The sequence below is a fragment of the Zingiber officinale genome, chromosome 1A, assembly GCF_018446385.1.
Source record: "Zingiber officinale cultivar Zhangliang chromosome 1A, Zo_v1.1, whole genome shotgun sequence".
NCBI classification, from domain to species: domain Eukaryota; kingdom Viridiplantae; phylum Streptophyta; class Magnoliopsida; order Zingiberales; family Zingiberaceae; genus Zingiber; species Zingiber officinale.
Genome location: NC_055987.1, coordinates 166,700,952 through 166,723,669, shown reverse-complemented (window position 1 = coordinate 166,723,669; position 22,718 = coordinate 166,700,952). Strand labels below are relative to the sequence as shown.

At 36.4% G+C, this 22,718-nt stretch overlaps 1 non-coding gene and 1 pseudogene across 1 annotated transcript; both read left to right on the top strand.

The window, feature by feature from the left end:
* Nucleotides 1-18,189, top strand: part of LOC122038331 — a 52,845-nt pseudogene extending 34,656 nt beyond the window's left edge.
* On the top strand, nt 10,106-10,212 carry LOC122039306. The gene has a single exon (XR_006128156.1). It is a non-coding gene; the product is annotated as a small nucleolar RNA R71 (small nucleolar RNA).
* Nucleotides 18,190-22,718: the final 4,529 nt, after the last annotated feature.

Sequence of the window (22,718 nt, the reverse complement as noted above, 5' to 3'; positions counted from 1 at the left end):
TCAAGCGTTTAACCTGTGTCGCGATGGCAGAATGGAGAGCCAAGGGCCTCTGTTTTAACTATGATGAGTCCTACTCCACGGGTCACAAGTGTAAACGCCTGTTTTGGATTTAAGTGCCTGATGATGACAGGGAAGGTTAGGAAGAGGGGAAAGTGGATTTAGAAATTTCCCTCCATGCTATTAGTGGCGTTATACCCCGCTTTCGAGCTTGAGGACAAGCTCAACATCGAGGAGGGGAGTGATGATGTGGACGCCGAGGTGGACGCCTTTGTTGGACGCCGCTATAGTTGGAAGCAAATTAGTTAGAGCCTAAGTAGCTACTGCTATAGTAGAAATAAATTAGCTATTGCCTAATTAGTAGAAAATAAATAATGACCTAATTTAACTACTGCTATAGTAGAAACAAATAATGACCTAATTAACTTTTCTATTTTTGATTCCTTGTTTCCTTTATGGGTTGGTCTATCTTGAATCGTATCATGTCTGATTCCTTATATAAAGAGTGTTATTATTAATAAAGAAGAAGAAGAAAAATTGAGTAATTTTGACTCTGTCTAGGACGAGTCTTTCCCACCGAGTAATTTGGACTCTGTCTAGGATGAGTCTTCTCCCTTCCTTCCCCTTTATGTGCTGCATGACCAAGTACGGATCTGGATCTCGACCTGCGACTCAATCCTGCACTCGGGACCATAACATGATCTCCAACTAAGCAACCTAAAAGAACCAACTGGCGAGTGACAAAGTGAACATACATGCACAAAAGCTAACAAGAAGAGGGAAAATTAGACAATACCACTGTGGTAAACAAATTCATTAGGCACTGCAGAAATCAACTAGACTTTAAAAAATGATACATCTAGAATTCAAAAGGAACATATGCTAAATTTTACAAGAATTGATAGGGGTGCTTTGAACTTCTTGGAAAACTAGACTAATTTATTTGATAAACTGTGTTTTTTTTTCTAGTTTTAGTACTTTGGAGTTTTGACTGCAAACTTTTATCAATATATTTTTGATGCTTCATTTGAGTTGATGTATCCTATGGATGCATCAACTCTTTGAGGCCTACCCAGTTTTAAGTATATTCCAAACGGCAATAGGTTATTGAGTCATCAAAAATCCTTGTTTGTCACAAGAACACACACAAAATTCATATTTTCTTTGCACTAACAAGAATTTCTATGCATCTTCTTTTAGATCCTGAAAGTCAGTGTTTTATGTAATCTGTGGATTAAATACGATGTTTGATGTGCCTTTTTTTGGCATGGCTCTGCTGCATTTGAGTAAAAGATTTTGATACAAAAAATTTTGGGTGATGATCACATTTACCCGTTAAGATTTTGATATGTATTTACCCTTAAGATAAATTGGAACTAAAACAACTTGTCAATGTTGATTTGAATAAGATATGATGGTTTTCTGGTATCATTGCTCAATGACTATCTTGTACCCTTTGAGAACCTGCCGAATGATTATCATGTAAGTCTTGAGAACTTGTCACGTATCATATAGTGAGATTATCCTTGCCCTCACCTGTGATCTTTCCCATCTAGTATTTTCTATGTACATTTTGTGTTTTTTCCCTTTTTTCATAATTTCATAGTATAATCCTTTTTTTTTGTAGCAGTTTTTTCGGCATCATAATCACCGGATATCTATTGTATAATGCTAAAAGAAACCAGTTAATACTTTCTTGCATCTTTTATATCTATAGGTTTTTTACATTTAAATATACTAACTAAGTTGATCTCTTTGAAGTTTTACATATTATTAGGTTAAAAAAAAAAATCATGTGGCACATTTTTTCTTTTTTCACAGTTTTATTAAGCATTATAAAAAAAGGATTCTGGAATAAGAATTTGTTGGTTGAATCAACCCAATCTTTGCCCACGTGATCTCTCTACAGCTACACTAACGTCATTGAGCTTCTTAATTAGCCTGTAATTTTTGCATAATTTAACACTTTCTTGTTGTTTTTAAAAAAAAATGCTGCAAACCTCTGCTCTATAGTGGCCTTTAAACCTTTCCTGTAGACTATCACCAATTGGTAACCATTAACAGAATGAAATGTTTACATTTTTTTCCTCATTTTTTTTCCAGAGAGTAAATCAGTGTCTGCAGGTTGCTTGTACTTCTCCACCGTTTCCAAATTGTAGAACTTTGATAGATTGTGGTCGTGATGATGTTGATGGACTTGTTCTTGCAGATCAAAGACAAATGTGGGTTAATGATTCCAATTCTACATCTTGCTTTGACATTGATAATGGAAGTTTTAGTTTTGGGATCTACGAACAAGCTGTTTTATTAACCACTCAACCTAGCATTATACGAAGATATATTTATGCTTTATTTTGGGGTTTTCAGGTAATATTACATATGTTGTACTTGAATTGAAATTTTCTAGCCAGTTTCAAGTAGTTATACGGTTGTAGTAATAATAATATTACATATCTTGTTAAACCCTAGATTGACTATTAACTTGTGAGCTTGAAATTCTAATGATCTTGTTAAACCCAGGAGTCTAAATTCTGGTTTTCTTACTGTTCTGTTGTCTACTTGTTTTATCACCCCTCATGGACTTTTTGTTCAATCATCAAGGACTAAAGAAATGCAATTGGAAATTCAAATTTTGGGATTGGGTAGAATTCTGAGAATGGAATAAATCCTTTGTTAAGAAAGAAGTCTTAAACTACAATATTTCCTATAGAGATTATATATGTCTGTGTGTGTAGACATACAAAACATCAAACTATATATGAGAAGTCAAGCCAGTTGCATCTTGCTGTGATGAGCCCCACTTATGCTTAAAGCTTGGTTGCTTGTAGGTGTTTAGCTCAACTTGGTGCTTTTTAGATCAAATTGTATTTTTTCCCCTACAATAGTTGAGAATCTTTTTTTGTTGTCTTTTCGTATATTGGATATGGATAACTACAAGGCACTTCATGTCTAGGTATTGGTCCTCAATAGAAATGAAATGTGCCAACATTGCCGAGCTTAGTGAGTTGGTGTCCATCCCATGCCAAGGCCATGCAGCTGCAGGAGAGCACCTGGTATGCCTAATTGGTGGCAATATAAGTGTTGTTGAGAAGGCGCCAATTGTGTCATGCTGAAGAGCTCATCGTAGTGGTCTCCTCTAGTCTCAACATAGTCATGAAAAGTGTCAGTCTCAACACGTAGGAAGACGCACTAGTCTTGATCTGAACAACTAGGGAAGATGTGACAAGGGGAAGATGAGGGTGATAGTATCAAACATTTTTTTTAGTGTCGCTGGACTAGGAAATGATAGGTTTTGCTTATGCTAACTAGCACGAATGGTTTTTCAAAACCATGCATAACTAATTAATCTAAATAGTATTTACTCCTTTTATGAAGTCAAAATCTCCTTGGCCTGAGTAACAAGTAAATTTAAGCCTTAGGAAGCACAGAGGCCAAACAAGTATTATCAAAATAAGTCTTTATTTGAGGTTGTAAATAAAATTTGTTGTGTTCTTATTTCTTTTCTCTTCATGGAAAAATATTATATCGATTCTTTTCTCGTATCACCCATATATTAATGTTGAGTTAACTTGTGAGTGTTTGTTTGTATCCATTTTAAGGGATGTAATACAAAGTATGTAGTCCTATTGATGTGTGCAAACCACAAGTGCACGGTTGTGTCGTCATGTAATAAAAGATTAAATCCACAGGACTGGTGATCAAGTACTAGCTTACTATCCAAATTTGACAGTCTAGACTAATCGTGGGTGTAGAGTTTTTTAAATGAGAAATGGTGAAGAGAAAATAGTGAAAGGAAGATAATGTTGGTCAGGTAGACAGTAGACGACAGTCAGTGAAAGCAATTTTAGAATTTTGGTTTCACCACATTGTTAGTAAACACTTGACCTTTGTTTGAATTCCAATTCTCAATGGTGATTTGTGTAGGTAGACTAACCTTTGTATCCGATGTAAACTTTTGGAACTATACCGGCGTATCAATTCCAATTATCGACTACTTTATGAGAGGTTGAAATTAAAGATCGGTTTCTTAAGGAGACCCTATCACGAGATCCCACGAACCCCAAATGACCCTTCTCCTACTGTGTGATGATGAATTAGGATTGATCTATTAAACTCTATGTCAGCCTAAGGTTCCTCGCGACATACCGATCTACTCTTGTAGCTGACTCTCTGCGTCTCGGTTGTCTATGAGTCGGTGGATTGTGTTCTCTCGGTCCATCCCCAAATCCCCGTGAGATACGAATCTCGTGTTTTTGGCATCGAGATCGTGTTTACATAGTAGATCCAGACCACTAATCAACAAAACATAGAAATAAAAAGATCAAACATGCATAGATCATACTGAATAGTGTTTACATCACAAAGGGCTAATCTCTAATCCTAGAATCAAGAATTTACCCCATAGAGATAGGGTTACATCCACAAAACATATTCAGATTGATTACAATTTGAATCAAGTTCAAAAATTCAAAGAAAGAGGAGAAAAACTCATGCTCGATGTGATGAATCCTCCTCCAAGCTACTCTCGATCTTCCTTCCTAATGCAAATGACATTAGATCGGTTCTAGAACACCTTCTGAAGCTTCCTTGGAGCCCTTGGACGACCCCAGGTCCAAATCCCCAATCAAAGAGGTGTGATTGGCTTATATAGGCCAAGGAGCGATTGCCCGACATGGGCCGTGCAGGGCGGCACCGGCACTCGTGTTGGACGTGGCGGCTTCAATACGAGGGCGGCCGCAGGCTATGCCTACGGGCACGGGTGCCCATGGCTGGTTCAGTTGCTTGAGCATGGCCCGTGGTGGCTGGCACGGGCCCTCCGGTTGAATGTGCAGATCGAAACATGGCCTGTGCCCGGCGAGCACGGGCACCCGTGTCAGGGTAAGAAGCCTCCAAACTTGATTTTCAATTTCCGTTTTTGCTCTTTTTCATGCCCTATCACAAAATATACACGAGAGCAGCATTCCGAAATAGGAAAAAATCGAAACGAAGCATAAAGATATAATATCGTGAAATATATACATGTAAAGTAGGTCAAAAAGTGCGTCAAATTGTATCAAAAACCATATAAAATACGCATATCAAAATCCCTTAGAGGCTCAGACCAATCCTTTGCTTGTCCTCAAGTAAATATCTAAAATGCATGTGAATAACCCTCTCCCTAACTTCAATATACTCATCTAATCCTATCAAATAGTATCATTATAAAGCAAAGATAGTCAATCAGTTTCACCAAGCCTACAAGCTAGTTACGTGGACAGTGCATGATTTGTTCCTAAGGTTTCAAATTCCTTCTTAGTCAAGTCGTCATTTTATCGTGTTCTCAAGGTTTCCAGCGTTAGACACTTACCTTCTATACGCAAGGTTCGTCCCCTCTTCCCAACACGGTCTCAAAGGCATGCTTTGTATTGAGAAATGGATAAATGTTTCCCCATTAACCTAACTCAGTATCAAAGGGGCATTTTATCCTTTCCACCCACGACAATTATTTTCTATCTCGTTATTTGCTACTCTTTTCTTTTCTTTTTATTTTACTTAAATATTTATTGTATCTTGATTTTTCTTCCATTTTCTTCTCTTTCTTTCACATGGGATTTGGGTTTTTCCAAATGGGCTAACACAACCCAAGCATAGTCTATTAACCAAAATGTTGAGGAAAGGATCAAGGTACTAGTCCAATACAATGAATCATGACTATTGTATTAAATCCACCTTTCGGAAATAAACCATAAGTGAAGTGTAAAGGTCGACTTATCAAGTAGACTTATGGTGAAACCAAATCAACTCAACACCACTTCTGCATAATTTTACTACTAGATAGGAAAATATAAATCATCAAAATTGAGAGGATGTATTCACATGGCATCACCAAACACAAATCATGAAAGTCATGCATCAAAGGACAATGCTATGCATGCTATGCTTCATTTCGAAGCCAAAAGATCAACAAGCCTAAACATGAAACAAAATAAGGCTAACAATTATCTTGAACTAAAAACTATAAAAATAACTAAAATATCATCAACAAAAGTATTCACAATAAAATGTCTGAGTACTCACCCACTCCCTTCAATCTGAGTTAGGCGATTCAAGGTAGAATTTTGATTCGCCTTCCTCCACTTGCATATTTGAATAGTATTTCTTCAATCTTTGTCCATTCACTTTAAAATGTCCTTGATGTCTCTCTCCAAATATCCACAGCTCCAAATGGATACACTTTCTCTACTTGGCCCTGACCATCTTGATTTCAATTTTCTAAGGAAAAGTTTAAGTCTCGAATTAAATAATAGTACCCAATCTCCCTCATGGAATTCTTTTTCATGATATGCTTGTCATGCCATAGTTTGGCTCATTCCTTGTATGCTTTGGCATGTTCATACGCATCCTATCGGATTTCTTCCAACTCATTCAATTGAAGTTTTCTTTTTTCTCTAACTATCTGTAGATCAAAGTTTACTTAATGACTCAATAAGCTTTATGCTCCAATTCCACTGGAAGGTGATAGAGCTTCCCATAAACTAGCTGAAACGGAGTCATTCCTATGCGAGTTTTATAAGTTGTCCGATATGCCCACAGTGCGTCATCCAATTTAAGGGACCAATCTTTTTGAGATGTTAAAATTGTCTTATCCAGAATACTTTTAATCTCTTTATTTGATATTTCTACTTGCCTGCTTGCTTAGGGATGGTTCGGGATGACTATTTTATGTCTCACTCTATATTTCTTCAACAACTTCATGAACTTCTTTTTAATGAAATGAGATCCCCCATCACTAATCACTACTCATGAAATTCCAAATCTGAGGAAGATAATTTTCTAAACATATTAGTAACTGTCTTAGCATAACATGATGGAGATGCAATAGCCTCAACTCATTTGAAAGCATAATCGACGGCTACCAGAATGTATTAATTCACCCCAGATGTGGGAAAATGTCCCATAAAATTCATACCCCAAACACCAAAAAGTTCTACTTCTAAAATAGCATTTTGCGGCATCTCATGTCTCTTCGTGATGTTCCCTGCCTTCTGGCAGCGATCACATGCCATCACAAAATTTTTAGCATCCTTAAATATGTGATGCCAATAGAATTCAACTTGTAAAACTTTTGTTGCAGTTTCATAGCCCTGGATGCCCACCATAAGCTGAAAAATGACAATGGTGAAGGATATCATGAATCTCCTCACCTGGAACACACCTATATATATGTCATCTGCACATCTTTTATGTAAGAATAGTTCATCCGAAATAAAATATTTTGCATTCGCCAAAAATTTCCTCTTTTGTTGATAAGAGGGCCTGGGTGAAATCCCACATGCTAGATAGTTGGCTAGTTTGCATACCATGGAACACCTGAACTTCTGATAGACAAAAGTTGCTCATCAGGAAAAGAATCATTGATCGGTATATTGTCATCTTTCCTCTCAATTTTAACCTAGTTCAATCGAGAGAGATGGTTTGCTACTATTATTTTCTGACCCTTTTTATCTTTGATTTTTAAGTCAAACTCTTGAAACAGTAAAATCCATCGAATGAGTCAGGGCTTTACATATTTTTTGTTTAACAGATATCGAATTGTTGCATGGTCAGTGTAAACTATCACCTTGGTTCCACTAAATATGATCTGAATTTATCAAATGCAAATAATACAGCTAACAGGTCATTCTCAGTAGTGACATAGTTTACTTGTGCATCATCAAGTGTCTTGCTTGCATAGTATATAACATTCAACTTCTTGTCTTTTCTTTATCCCAACACTGCCCCAATTGTAAAATCACTAACATCACACATAATTTCAAAAGGTAGATTCCAATTTAGAGCTTGCATTACCAAGCTGTCACTAAAGCTTTCTTTATTCTATGAAAGGCCTCCAAACATTCTAGGTTAAAATTAAAATCAACATCTTTTATAAGTAAATTGGTCAATGGCTTAGAAATCTTAGAGAAGTCTTTATAAATCGCAGATAAAATCTAGCATGCCCAAGGAAATTTCGTACTCATTTTGCATTTGTCGGGGAGGTAACTTCTCTATAACTTCGACTTTTGCTTTGTAGACCTCAAGACCCCTCTCAAAAATCATGTGTCGCAAAACTATCCCTTCTCTGACCATAAAATAGCATTTCTCCCAATTCAAGACCAAGTTAACATCTTCACATCTCTTCAATACTTTCGAAAGATTGGTCAAACATGAATCGAAATTGGTATCGTATATAGAAAAATCATCCATAAAGACCTCGATTATATCCTCAATGAAGTCCGAGAAAATAGCCATTATACATTGTTGGAAAGTAGTTAGAGTATTGTAGAGGCGAAAGGGCATCCTTCTATAAGCAAATGCCCCATATGGGTAAGTGAATGTAGTCTTCCCTTGGTCACTTGGGTGAATTGGAATTTGATAGAATATTTAATATCCATCTAGATAGCAGTAGTGTGAATGTTGGTCAATCGTTCTAACATTTGATCAATAAAGGGTAAAGGGAAATGGTCTTTTTTTAGTTTCCTTGTTCAACTTTCTATAATTAATACACATTCGTCACCATGTAACTGTTATAGCTGGGATCAACTCATCATTTCTATTTTTAACCACGGTTACCCCACCTTGTTTTGTGACCATGTGAACTGCGCTTACCCATTCATTATCTAAAATTGGAATGATCACTTCTGCATCCAACAACTTCAATACCTCTTTCCGAACCATTTCTTTCATTTTTGGGTTCAACCGTCTGTGAAGTTCTACTAAAGATTTGTAATTATTTTCAAGCAAAATTTGGTACATGCAATAAGATGGATTTATGCCTTTTATGTCGTCAATGGTGTATCCTAGGACCTTCCTATGTAGTCTAAGCTCCTCTAATAACCTCTGAGTTACTATCTCATTCAAATCAACATTTATGATCACGGGATAAGTGGATCCCGGTACCAGAAATTCATATCTAAGGGTTGAAGGAAGTGGCTTCAGCTTAACGTGAGGGATTTTCGCCTTTATTTCTCCATCATTTCTTGATTCAGAACTCTCAAGGTTCTCTTCCACCATGAATAGGTTTGGGTTTCTGTTCATGCCCTATGATAAGTCAATGACTCCTTGTTTCCGATATAATTCCTCATTGATCTTTTCTTAAACAAATGTATGTAATACCTCCACTCTACAACAAGTATCTACTTCAGAAGGTAGTCAGATAGTCCTAGATAAATCAAACTCAACTTTCTCCTCACCTATCAATAATGAGAGTTAATGGTTTTTAACATAATAACAACCCCATTTGTGGCTAGAAAATGTCTCCCTAATATAAGGGGAATTTGCATGTCTTTGTCCATGTTCAATATTATAAAATTTGCCAATGCCATGTATCCTTCGATCTTTACTGGCACATCATCTATTATCCCTAAGGGATGCTGGATTTAGTGATCCACCAACTGTAAGGATACATTTATAGGTTTCAATTTATTCAGTTCAATTCTTCTAAACAATGCATGTGGCATGAGGCTCACACTAGATCCCAAATCACAAATGGCTATGTCAATATTGATATCACCAATAGAAATATTGAAACACTCCTGGGATCTTTTAATTTGAGAGGTAGGTCATCCTGTATTAGAGCGTTGCATTCTTTAGATAGTGCTACAATACTTTGTTCCTCAAACTTACCTTTTAAAGTCAACGCATCTTTTAGGAATTTTGCATAACTCGACAATTACAACATTCTTTTTTGTGAGATTACCCCAGTGTGAAATTCTCCTCCAAGTTTCGGACCCTTTCTCTTTTGGTGATCTGACTTGCCTAACATATTCTCCTTGTATAGGGTGATGTTGATTTGAGTAATCTAACTATTCATAACCGGAACATTTTGCTTTATTTGCTTCAAATCTTTTTATGGGATCACCTTATGTGTGGCTACATATCATGTGGCAGTCTTAATATCTTTTTCGCCTCTATAGGAGGGGATCTCTCTTATCTCTTCCCCACATAGGCTTAGATTTAATGTCACTTAATAAGTGAATAGGCTTCCTCCAAATTCGTCTTCATCAAAGAACCTCCTGACGCCAAATCTAATTAAATCCTAGTGGTTTTAGAAATCCCCATATAAAATAAATGAATTATGAACCACTCTTCAAGACCGTGATGAGGGCATTGTACCAATAACCCTTTTAGTCTTTCTCATGCTGCAAACAATGATTCTTCTTCTGCTTGTTGGAAGTTTATGATTTAACCTTTCAATTTTGCTGTCTTAGTTGGTGGGAAATATTTATTACAAAAACACTTCTCTATCTGTCCCCAAGTAATGATATTTCCTGGTGGGAGCAAGTGTAACCAATCACTAGCCTTGCTTGTTAAAGAGAAACTTAATCCTATTAATCTGATTGCATCTTCAGAAACCCCATCCTCTCTTTATTGTGTTACAACATGTTAAAAAACGATTCAAATGCCGACATGGATCTTCTAAAGGTGTTCCTCCGAATTATTGTACCAATATATTACAATTTTTCTTAAAAAGGACAGAAACAGAGTTAAAAATAGACGTAAACAAATGAAAACAAATATAAAACTATGTAAAGAAACAGTCTAATCCAGCCAATCTGGATTTTAGCTAATATCAATCAAAACCAATCCCGGCAACGAGGCCAAAAATTTGATGTGTGCAAACCGCAAGTGCACGGTTGTGCCGTCATGTAATAAAAGATTGAATTTATAGGTCTGGTAATCAAGTACTAGCCTACTATCCAAATTTGACAGTCTAGACTAATCGTGGGTGTAGAGTTTCATAAATGAGAAATGGTGACAAGAATAGAGTGAAAGGAAGAGAATGCAAGGTCAAGTAGGCAGTAGAAAGGCAGAGGAAAGACAATAGAAGGTAATTAGTGAAAGCAATTCTAGCATTTCGGTTTTACCACATTGTTAGTAAATACTTGACCTTTGTTTGAATTCTTATTCTCAGTGGTGATTTGTGTAGATACTTGACCTTTGTTTGAATTCCTATTCTCTGTGGTGATTTGTGTAGATAGACTAACCTAACCTTTGTATCCGATGTAAACTTTTAGAACTACACTGGCGTATCAATTCCAATTATCACCTACTTTCAGAGATCCCACGAACCCCAAATGACCCTTCTCCTACTGTGAGATGATGAATTATGATTGATCCATTAAACTCTATGTCAGCCTAGGGTTCCTCGTGGCATACTAATCTACTCTCGTAGCTGACTCTCCCCATCTCGGTTGTCTATGGGTTAGAGGATTGGATTCTCCTCTCGATTCATTCCCGAATCCCCATGGGATACGAATCTCGTGCTTTTGGCATTGAGATCGTGTTTACATAGTAGATCCGGGCCACTAATCAACAAATCATAGGAATAGAAAGATCAAACATGCATAGATTATACAGAATAGTGTTTACATCATAAAGGGCTAATCCCTAATCCTAAAATTAAGTGTTTACCCTATAGAGACGGGGTTACATTGACAAAACATGTTCAAATTGATTACAATTCGAATGAAGTTCAGAAATACTTTTTAAAAAGTTTAGGCTCGATGTGATGAATCCTCCTCCAAGCTACGCTTGCTCTTCTTTCCTCATGTAAATGACGTTGGATCGGCTCTAGAACACCTCCTGAAACTTCCTTGGGGCCCTTGGATGACCCGAGGTCCACATCCCCAATCAAAGAGGCATGGTTGACTTATATAGGCCAAGGAGTGATTGCTCGACACAGGTCATGCCAGGCGACACGGGTCATGCCGGGCGGCACGGGCTCCCGTGTTGGGCTCAGTGGCTTCAAGTGAGGGCAGCCACGGACTGTGCCTACGGACATGGGTGACAGTGGCTGGTTCGGTTGCTTGAGCACGGCCCGTGCTGGCTGGCATAGGCCCTTCGGTTGAATGTGCTAATCGAAACATGGTCGCGCCGACAGGCACGGGCACCTGTGTCAAGGTAAGAAGCCTCCAAGCATGATCTTCAACTTTCGTTTTCGCTCCTTTTTGCGCCCTGTCACAAAATATACACAAGAGCAGTGTTTCAAAATAGGAAAATATCGAAACGTAGCATAAAGATATAATATCATGAAATATATACATGCAAAGTAGGTCAAAAGGTGTGTCAAATCATATCAAAAACCCTATATAAAATACGCACACCACCTATATACTTGGAGAGAATTTGGGGATGATGAAAAAAATTAGGGAAGATTTTAGGAAGAGAGGTGGTGAAAATGTTGAGAAAAGAGATGGAAGAATATGAGAAGTGATACGTTTTTTTTTTCCTTCAAATCAATCTTTTGCCATAGTATGAAGAAACTAATAGAGAGATTCAAATGTTTGAAGTCCCCATCTCTTTCTTTTCTTCTCCATGGGTGCCGAATTACTTAACAGAAGGTAAGTCATTGATGTCATCTGTGATCCTTAATGCGGTGCTGCTCACATGAACCGAAGGCAAGCTGCATGTGCCAACAAAAGTGCTAGTTGCGAGTGCCCACATGGTGCCAACAGTGTTGCTAATGGTAGCACATGGCTTTGCTGGTGTTAAAGTAGAGCTCTATGGTGCACCAAGTGAAGTGGAAAAGAGGTGGGAAGAATAGGTAAAATCATACTTGCATAGTTTAGGATTATACCTCTCCCTATTTTCTATTATACAATCTAATATCTTTATGATGGTTTCCATCCTCTCTTTCTTTTATCTCCTCCTTTCTTTCTGATCCTTTTGATTTCTTTCTTCCCTTCTGAGTAAATATAGCTTAAGTCCTAGATGCAAAATATGAAACACCTGCATTTTAATAATATAGTAGTTTTTCCAAATGTAAAACCTGAGAAAAAAAATGGAATATTCAGCTTCTATGCCAAATTTGACATGCTTATTAATTTTATTCCTAATCCAAATTTATATTACCAAGTTGTTCATAGATTCTTTCCAAATGTAGTAAGTTTTGGTTAAGAGAAGATTCTCCTTTTTCATTGTTAAAATTTATAACTTCACTATCTTGTTTCAGTGTTCCTCATTACACTAATGATTAGTTTTTATTTGCTTATTAACTGGTGACATCTTTATATATGATTCATCTGGAAATTTGAATGTTTATGAGCATAAGCAGAAATTGCCCTTTGTTATCCAATATGTTTAAATTTTTATTTGTTTTCCTAGCAAATAAGTACCTTAGCGGGTAATCAAGTTCCAAGTTATGTTGTGGGGGAAGTTTTGTTCACTATGGGGATCGTTGGATTGGGGCTGCTTCTTTTTGCCTTGCTTATTGGGAATATGCAAAATTTTCTCCAGTCTCTTGGTAGAAGGTAAAAATCCACCAATACTCCTGCTATTTTAATCAGTTCCAAAGTCTCTTGTGGTCATTATTTTTAAGAGGAAAGTGTTTCTTATTAATCTATTAATCTGCTTTGGTCTAGGGATATTTTTGTAGTAGATGATCATAATGTTTTTTGATCTTGTCCAATCATTGCAACAGTAGATGTTTCATTATGTATTTATGATAATGTCGTTTACATCTTCCTTGTGATCTGTTGCAATATACTCATTGATATTTCCCATCGAGATGTCTAAGTATATGCATCCCATATGTTCAATTATAAGGTCAGACTATTTGGTATTAGTTGCCAATGTCAAGATGTTCCTCTTTTAGTATAATAACTTTTTCAGTCTTCATTTAGCATGTGTTGGATGATATCGCACAAGATTTATTAGAAGGGAAAATTAAGTCGTTCTAGTGGAAGTTTCTGAGAGTGGATTGCCACGTAGTGAATGAGCAAACATCATGTAGAAATCTTGCCTGTTCACAGTGGATTGTCGCCTGCTCTTGACAACAGCGACCCCATTATTAACTTCTTTATGCCTTTGTTAAGTTTTGGACAGGAACTTTAATTATGTCTAGTCCTTGTGGATGATGATGTCTTGCAACTTTCACATTTCAGAGACTGTAATGAAATGGTTGAATCGTTACCAGATGGATGAATGTTTGAATGGTCAGCGATATCAATTCCAAGTGACCAGATTAGCTCTTTTATTTTGGCAAAATATTGCTTGTGATTAAGCAACCTGGCATTTTCATTTCCTTCAATCCTGTTTAAATTATGAGGATTGCATAATCTAGTAAAAGTTTTTGTGTCTGATAGTCAAATTTTTAATATTAAAGAAGTCAAAGTAATTGGTTTCTAGTATCATAAATTTTAAACTAAAAACCAAGCAATATCTGTACTTTTTATACAAAAGCTTACATCTTTCCCTTTTGCTAATCAAGGAGACTAGAAATGCAACTTCGACGACGTGATGTTGAGCAATGGATGAGCCTTCGGCAATTACCTGAAGCATTAAGAAGGTTTGGGACTTAAATTCCTATGTTGTTACCAACTCTCAAATTTTGTACTTGGTTTTTACCAATATGTATGCACTTAGTTGTAATCTTTTGCTTAATTTCTGTAATAAAGTAGATTCCTGTCTTGTGTGTATGGTTGCATGAATTTTATCTCCTTTCACTCAAATCTCTTGTCAGCTTTAAGAATATTACTAAGGGTTCCTGATAAGTTTTTTCCGAATAAAATTATGGTTTATAGGAGTGACTAATGTTTTTATGGTTGATTTCTATCTGGTTCTTATTGTCTTCTTAATAAAACCAATTCCAGCCAACACACAGGCTGGAGACTACAAATGGTGCTAAAATAAATTAAATGGAATCAGACCCTGTGATTTGATTTGTGGATGAAGCTGTCTGAACTGATCCCACCAAAAGTTCATTTGCCCACTTGTGAACTTGATCTTCACCGAAATAATGCAACCATCCAACAATGTTGTAGTATCCTCATAAACAATATGGTGTTTCTTTGATATTGGAAGTTATCTTCTATTTGTGGCCAATATTGGTCCAATTCAATCAATATAAAATGACATCAAAAAAAATGTGGAACCGCCACATCAGCGGCCCCCCTAGAGCCGGTCCCACGGATATGGAGGGAGGTAAATACAGGTACACAGGTGGAAAGTGCATGGCGGTGACGTTAACCCCAGGCAGTGACACCCCAGAATGACATCAAGTTCATACAGTTGATGGTTAAATTAAACCAGATGGTCAGAATGAGTTATTCTTATAATCCTGTGTGACTCATTTGAAGGAGAAATGTCTTAGGCTGCTTTAAAATTACTATACTAATAAGAATATTGTACAATCTGGAAAGTGGAAACAACAGATACAAGATTCAAGAATGTTGGCATAGGTCTTTGAAGCCAATATATGGAGTGTAAAAATTATTTGCATTATTCCTCACCAGTTGGAGGTAATTCTACATTTCATTGAAATGTGTAAACAGGAGAGCACGGATGCATTATCACTAGCTTCAGGGCACTTGACAATTATGACTTTTTATGAAAGAAGAGATAGGAGAAAGACCTAATTATGTGTGAGTGAAAGAGAGATTCCTCACAAGTTACAATTGCTTCCACATTCCATTGAATTGTTTAAACAGGCAAACACTGATGCATCATCACGAGTTAGAGCACTTGAAAATGACTTATTGTGGAAGGTGAGAGAAGTGAAAGACCTAAAGATGTGTGTGTATGTGGTTTTGTTCACAAAACTAGGCTACCGTGAAACTAGGATTGGTTGCCATAGTGATGCTTTCCACTTCCAGACTTATATCTCTTTCCAACTCTGGTGGAATAGCATGATCGAAACCTAATGTAGCATGTTCTTAAAGATCTTCCTAGATGGCTTCTTGATAAAGATTTTAACTTGAATCATGAATTTATAGATGGATCTCTTTCCTAATAACTTACATTAGGAACAAGTGATTAGCCATTCATTTAATAAATAGCACTATACTTGACCATTGGAGATAACTTTGAGAACCGAGAATTGATCTTTGCTATTTTTTGCCTTGAATATTCTTTGGTCAATTAATTGCTTATTTATTCCAACTGTATTGAATCTTTGGCTTGACAGTTCCATTTCTCTGCATATTGCAGGAAAGTAAGACAAGCTGAACAATTTACATGGGCAGCTACTCATGGCCTTAACGAAGAACAGTTGCTAGAAAATCTGCCAGAGGACATAAAAAGAGAGATACATGGCCATTTCTATGGGTTTCTCAATAAAATTATAAGTAGCCTAAAGGTTAGTAAAACTATAGTTGGTTAGCTTGCAACTAAAGAAAGTAGATGCCACCCTAACTTTTATCTTCATGTAGATGGCTAAAAAATTTCTTTTAAATGATTTTCTACATTTAAATCTGTAAGCTGTCTTATTTTCATCATAAATCAAATTGCCATAACTTATTGCTTCAGAAACCATCCATGTTTCCACTTCGCGTACTCAAGCAGGAGAATGAAGAACATGATTTGATTTCAGGTTCGCATTTTCACCGAAATAGGTGAACCAATGTTAAATGCCATGTATGAGAAGTCAAAGCAAAAGCTGTACATTAGAGGAAGTGACATCTTTAATATGGGAGAGCTAGTTAAAAAGATGGTTTTCATAATCCGTGGTAAATTGGAAAGTATTACGGCAGAGGGATGCATAACTTTCTTAGCAGAGGGTGATGTATGTGGCGAGGAGCTCCTTATGTGGTATCTTGAGCACACTTCAGTAAATAGAGGTATGACCACTTCAAATATTTAGGTTGTTGCAATCAGGTATTATAGTTGCAATATTATGTGGTTTAATAGGTAGCATAGAAGGGCCTTACAATGTTTTAAACTTTAAAATTTTTAGTAATAAACTTTATATATTGTGAGGGGAAAGTTAGTTTTCTTCTTCAAGGAACCCTAGCTAGCGCCTTCTACCTAAACGCGTGAAAGATCTAGAACAGAGAGGGACATGAGTGAGGAGGTAGCTCTTTCCTCCTCAAAAAAATCTTAAAGTAAAAAAAAAAAAGATTAACCAGGCTGGGTAACGTCGAGCCTGGGGTGACCAGCTCGGTCCCACGGAATTTTCCCACCAGCCCTCAAAGATTCTTAAGCAGCCCTCTGTACCAATGGATATTGTTGATAAATAAGAATATTATAAATAACCCCTTACCTGTTATATATTTGCATAATTCTTCAGAAGTGCATAATAGATTAGTAGAGCTCCAAATCTCAAAAAAGCCTTACTTGGTAAATAGTTCCTGAGAATGAAAAGGCATACATGGAATCACCCTTGTTAGTTTCTCAAATTGTAATATCTAATAACTGTCCGATGGGTAAGTTGCTAATCTCATTCATAAATAGGATACATAACCCTGTTCCATGTGGAATTAGCATTGTGAAGTTTTTTACCTCTTGTATTATGTGTATAGGTTCACTGAAATCATGTTCTTGGATTGTGCTTCGTTGCAGAGGGAGACAAAATCCATTTCCCAGCATTGCAACTGTTTTCAACTCGAACTGTTAGATGTCTAACTAATGTTGAAGCTTTTGCACTCGATGTTGCCGATATAGAAGAAGTCATTAAATCGTTCTCCCGGTTCTTGAGAAACCCACGCTTGCAAGCAGCTATTAGGTAATGTGCATTTGTTTTTGTAACATAATTCTGCATATTTGAGTCTACAAGACATCATGGTTCAAAAATGTTTCTTTTTCCTCTTGTTTCTTGGTGTTTTGAGGTTCATAAAAGCTGATTCACCATATAAACGTGCTAGGATGAAGAACCACATTTGGTAATCTTTGACAGTGATAGTGAATATAAGAATGTGTGATTCCATTCAATTCCAGTTTCAATAGCCTCCATTTGTTTTCGAGATGAGGCTTGGTAGATTGGCATACACCATATTATATTATATTTTGTGCAAGTATAGCATCTAAGATTGCCTAATGCCTTATTATTTCAATTTCAGGTATGAATCAAGCTATTGGAGAAAGATGGCTGCTACACGCATTCAAGTGGCTTGGAGATACCGGCAGAAGCGTTTGAAGCGCGCTAACATCGCACGCAATTTGTCTGCTATCATACAACTCAACGCTGAACATGGATCACCTTCAGCTCGATGCTAATCATACAAGGTTTTTTGAAGCATGGTCTTCTACCGCCACAATTTCCCTCAGGATTTCCGTAATACAGTTGATCTTAGACTTGTATTTTGTTGTGTTATCTACCTCGTTGTTTATGATTTAGAATTTATGTGCACCGCATGTGCCTCAATTAGGTTTCAATTTCCTGGTGGATCATTCTAAACCCGCAGATAAATATTGTGATGTAGCAATTCTAAGGATCACTGTAAGATTAATGTGTATCCATGTGACACTGGTTTAGACATTCGATAGGATCAGACTTGGAAGAAAAACCCTTCCAAGTACTGCGGCAGTTCCATCCTTCAGCTCGATCTCGCTCAATTCTGTTTTTTGGGAAGAAATATTGATCTGGATGAACACAATTAAATTACTTCATTCAAGAAAATTGTAGGTTTACACATTTATGATCCAACAAGTTAGAACTCTACAACACAGACACTTATGTATGACTTAACCATAATAACGATTCTAGTAGAGAATCAAAGAATCAGCAGACGGAACAAACGATTATGAAAGTAGGACCGATAGGAGATGTTGAGATCAACACCTGAAAGTAATAATACCCTGCCCATGGAGCAACTCCCTCTTAGGTAAGGCCCCCACAGGGAAGCTGAGTTAGTCAAGTGAGGAGTTGCTCCAATAGATCTTAGGTTTGAATCATGACAGCAACAATGGAGCTGTCTCATGCAGGTGACCTCCTCACCTAGGGCAGGGAACGTAGTAGTTGAGGGAGAGCAAGTAGCAGATGCAGAGTGGATTGGAATTGCCACTCTGCAGGCACCAAAACGGCTGGTCTCATGTATTCCTCTTCATCCTTTGGTGGATGGATGGTGACAAGATCTGGAAGTGGAGTGGTTGGCCCTTGCTTCCCCTTTGGATCCAAGTCCAACATAATTTTAAACTAGATTCCAATAACACCCTAAACATTTGGAGGAAACAAGATTTGATTAGGTGGAGATTCAATGTTGAAACTAAAAATCCTAGTAGTTTTTGTGGCGTGTAGAATAGATTAGTAGTGTATTTCAGAACTAACCTGTCTTAAGGAGAACATGCCTCACTGAGAGTCAATGTAATTCCTTTGCTGGCTGACCAGAAGAAATCATGTATCCATCCTTGAACTTCATGGATTTAGCTCGCTGGGTCCTGAGCTTTCCACTTAGTATTACCTGAAAGAAAATCAGGGATCAAAATATCACATTCATTGAAAGGTCGATGGATCTCTAGAATAAATTTGTGTACCTCACATCCCTTTCCACCACTCTCCATGACAAACCTCAAGACACCATAACAGGCCCTGAAAGAAAGCACAAGTGAATAACACATTACTTTTATTCTAAAAGATCATCAATGAGACTGCACTGATTTTTGAAAGAGCAGTGAAAAACATTGACTAAAAATTATTTAACAACTAGAAAGAGAGATGGATTCAATTGCCTCTGAAACCAACATAGGCAAGGCGAAAGAACTAAATGAAGTCTCTAGAATTATAATTGAAATTTATCATACAAAATAATAAATCATACCTCCTTACGGTGAAATTCGAAAGAGGAGAAAAATTACTGGATGGAGGAATTCGTCTCTTGTCGTCTGCGAGAAATTTACAATGACGAACACTTTTTAACGATTCCACAAATCAAATCCCGTCGTCTAATGGATGCACTTCTTCTCTCTTTTCTAACACACCCCTTCGAAGAAAGACTTAGACGTATTATAAAATGAGAATACCAAGGGGTATATTAGTAAATTGCCCCGTGAAAATATGGACAACGTGGGTATCATGGGTAGCCCACATTCCCATGTTCCCATTACCAGCAACTTTCACTCGTCCAAGTCAAGCCACAAAGACCAGTTCATTCAGGCAAGTCACTAAGACCAGTTAGTCACAAAGATTAAATAAGTCACATAAACTATATAAGAGTTTAGTCACAAAAACTATATCAGAACATTCAATCCCTACTTAGAGAAAATAGTTCGCGCGACAACAAGCACACTGACCGATAGTTGATAAGAAAATTGTTACACCTTACATAGTCGCTCTCAGAGCGATCAATGTTAACAAAGTTGTTACACTTTACTTAGTTGCTCTTCCAAATGAATTAGAGACACTCTCATGATGACAGATAGTCACTCTCCTGGCGGTACATATTTGTTATCCAGGAAACATCCAATCTCCAAATGGTACACAACTATTATCTTGAAAATATCCATGTCTTGTTATTTACCCAGATTAAATAATTTTTATTTATATTAATATGAACATCTCTAATCTCTTATAATGATTATTATGTCAAGAGCATGTTCTATATTTAATATTCACAATCATTTCTATGCATAATAGAAATAGGTCGACCAGTTAATGACATCAAAAGATGTAAATCTATTTAATTTTCCTTTTTAGCTAGAATATATTCATTCCAGTCAGCCACTTTCTTAGTTATGCTCTATAGACTGAATCATCCATAGTCATAGGATATATGCTAAAGTAGCAGACACAGATTAAAATTTTAAGTAAACGGCTAAATAGTCACTCAGGATAAAATTGAGATTAACTTATAATCTCAAAGGTCTCACATAGTAGAGAAATAGGGATACATTCTCCTACTACCTTTATTGTCACAATAACACATATGGTATGAATAATATGCTACGATGTTATTCTCTTTACTAAAAAGAGCGTATATTTTCCTCAAATTTAACATCATATATATTTTAATCTAGATATACATAATGTCTAATCCTGAATTCAACATATGAATTCTAATCTGGCCTTCAACAGGTTCAGTAAATGGTGGGTTCATTTACTTCGATCATTATTCAACATAAATGATCTTATCTTGACACAATTATCAAGACGACCTTAACTTATGGATCTGTCTCTAATATCAGCTACATAAATTGTCTCATAAGTAACAATTTTACCTCTATTTGTACTTAACAAACAAAGATGATTGTTCATGTGAGTGGACCAATCTCTACCTCCCACATGCTCACCGAGATCTTATATGAATGTGATAAAATCATATACACTAAATAAATAATGACAAATCACACAATCAAATCACAATACTTGATTGTTATTACAATATTGTTACATTCTACGAAGTCCCAAAGACTTTTTATGTTCTTTAAATGATTCTCTAGTCATTGGTTTAGTAAAAGGATCTACAAGCATAACACATGTAGGGACATACTCAAGAATTACTTTTCTTTTAGCCATAGTATCCCTCATAAAATTATACTTTATAGCTATATACTTGCCTTTGCTGTGATATTTGGGATCCTTAGAAAAAACTATTATAGTTTGACTGTCGCAATAGACAGTTACTGGACTTACACTTTCCTCAACAATCTTCAGATATTTTAGCTAGGAACCTTCTCAACCAGACTGCTTCTTGCACAATTGTTGAACATGCTATATATTCAACTTCCATAGTTGACAAAGCTACACAAGCTTGTTTCTTGCTATTCCATGATATGACATCATCATTCAGCAAGAACACATAGCCTGATGTGGATTTTCTATTATCTAGGTCCCCAACCCAATCTGCATCTGAATTACATTTCAGACTCATATCTGATTCTTGAAAATAGAGATAATAATTTGTTATTGCCTTCAGATATCTGAATATCCTTTTTACCACCTTCCAATGTCTCGATCTTGGGTTTGACTGAAAGCGACTAACTAAGCTAACAATATAGCTGATATCGGGACGTGTATACAACATAGTGTACATCAAACTACCAATAACATTGACATATGATTTTTTATTTATTTCAGCTATTCCTCTGGAGTTTTTAGGGCACATACTCTTGCTCAAAACAATACCTTTCACAATAGGTGTATATTCTATGTTGCAATTAGACATGCTGAAATGATGCAATATCTTATTTATATAAGACTCTTGTGACAGACCCAAAAGTCTTTTAGGACGATCTCTAATGATCTTCACCCCTAAGATGTACTCAACTTCTCTCATATCCGTTGTATCAAATTATGATGACAGACACTTCTTGACTTCATTCACATACCTAATGTCATTTCTAGCTATCAGCATATCATCAACATATAATGATAAAATGACATACTTTTCTTTTTCTTTTTTTAAGAAAACGCAATGATCCTCATTGATTATCTCGAGGCCATAAGATAAAATGACTTCGTTAAATCTTATGTTTCATTATCTTGACACTTGCTTTAGTCCATATATAGACTTTCTAATTCTACATACTTTCTCCTCTTGGCCTTCAGCAATGAAACATTCTAGTTAAACCATATATATTTTCTCGTTAAGCTCACCATTAAGGAAAGCGGTTTTTACATCCATTTGATGTAATTCCAAGTCATAATGTGCCACAGAGGTTAAAATAACTCATATTGATATAAATTTCACTACGGGAGAAAATGTCTCTTCAAAGTCAATACCCTCTATTTGGATATATCCTTTTTGCAACTAAATAAGCTTTGTATTTGTTAATCAATCCATCAACTTTCCTTTATATTTTTAGAATCCACTTATTCCCAATAGCCTTTCAGCTTGAGGGAAGATTGATTAAGTCCCAAACATGATTTTGTATCATTGACTCTATCTCTTCAACCATTGCAGCTGTCTATTTTTCTCTAACTTTATTTCCTAATGCTTCCTCAATGAATTGAGGTTCATCATCGTCAACTAGAAGTGTTATCAATGCCTCATTTTCAATATCAAACCTCTTCTTAGGTTTGATTTTACGAACACTTCTTCGTAAGTTGGACT